Raw genomic sequence first — 1,774 nt, forward strand, 5'->3', positions numbered from 1 at the left:
CTTTTGCCACTGATGTGTGTTCAGAATACTCACAAATTAGATGAATCAAACGCTACTAAATACGTACTCACAAGGGCACAAAATCAAAAGTAGTAAAGCAAGGGCAAATACAAGATTGATCTCATATAAATTGCCTTAAAAGCCGATTTAACCGATTAGTAAACAAGCTTAAGTTAAAAACGAACGATGGATTGACGATGATTAAAAGGTAAACTAGAATCAAAAGGTAAACGATGGATGTGTTATTTAAAACTAAAATTGGAAATCGAAAGAGAGACAAAGTAGGAAGACTAGATCATCATATTAGGGTTTCACCATATGCCCTAGCAAAAGTGTTTAGTTACAACTAGAGATAAAAATAAAAGGAAAGATAGAACTCGAAATCCATGGTGATGCACATCTCAAACTCTTCTTCTCCGTCAAACAAAAATTGTATGTCTAAAAAGGCACCTTATTTATATTAAAACAACACAATTCTAACTCTAAAAAGTACAATAAAAACTCTCCTAAAATGAAACAAAGACCTAAACAAAAAGAACACAAACTACGAAAGAATCATATTCTTAGCTTGGGAAACATGTAATCTGACTTGCAGGCTTGATTTGGGTTCGTTCCATCTTCTAGAAAATTTCAACAAAAATAGGTAACTTGTAACTCTTTTTGTTAGTTTTCCAGGTATGGCACATTAACTAGGAAAATTTGGGGAAGTTTTCAAATCTTTATTCGCGCAAGTACACAATCCTGAAAGCAATCCATCAACTTCCGCGGGATTGTCTTTGTAAATTGGAACATTTGGCTTCGTATGAAATTATGAAATTTAAGCACAATGATTCTCAATCTCTTAGCTCTCTCTTCCAGTTGGCCTTGCATACAAAATTCCTCCGAAAAGTCGATTTATCTTCAAAACCCTCCTAAGTGTGCATATTGGCTGAAGTTGGGAAAATAAAAGTAACGAGGCTCTTTTAAAATCAATTCCTTGACAAAACTTAGGAATAATAATTGACATCAAGAAATAAAATTTATCAGGCCCTATTAGATAATATATTACTTGCAAAAATTTTGGTATTTGCAAGTTGCACCTTCAATTTTCTTTTGTATTTTGTTTCTTTTTGCTGTATAATTTGGATCATTACATGGTAACTTAGACAAGAGTTTGTAAGTTTGTAGTACTAGATGTTTTACAACTCCAGCCTCTGAACATTAGAGGTGTTTCTCGGATGTTGAAGTTGGACTAACAGGTTTCAATTTTGTCGCTGCAATATGTCAGAGAGGAAGTGTTTATAAACAACAATATAATTAACGCGTGCGACGCGAGTCAGTCCGCTCGAATTAGATGGGTGCATTATTTCTGAGCTTGTGAAATTTGAAATCATGCGCTATCGTTTCTTTTTGGTACAAAAACTATGTCGATTTTGGAACTCAAGTAACGAAACAAGCAAGGCTTTGAGATCTCTATTAAGTCCTCCTTCCACAAGGCACCCGAAAACTTTAAAATTCGGCTTGGATTTCTTTCACTCAAAAGCACGACCTAGTGTTTAATGATGCATCAGGTTGCCCCATTAGTTAAGATCCAGTCTAGCTAGCTCGGTTTGTTAACTTGTACGTAACATCCTAGAAGAACAGATGGTTTGCCTGGAAAAAACTTGTCCCGCTTGGTTTTGGTAATTCAGAGTTGCAATGTTGATGTTAATGTTGGCTGATGGAGGAGTAGCTTTCAGATCTTTGATGGAAAAATCGAATTGCCCAATAATTAATAAGCCATCACGTAGAAAGT

Source organism: Pyrus communis, chromosome 8 (genome assembly GCF_041283825.1).
Source record: "Pyrus communis isolate YQ-2024b chromosome 8, ASM4128382v1, whole genome shotgun sequence".
In the NCBI taxonomy this organism is placed as follows: Eukaryota; Viridiplantae; Streptophyta; class Magnoliopsida; order Rosales; family Rosaceae; genus Pyrus; species Pyrus communis.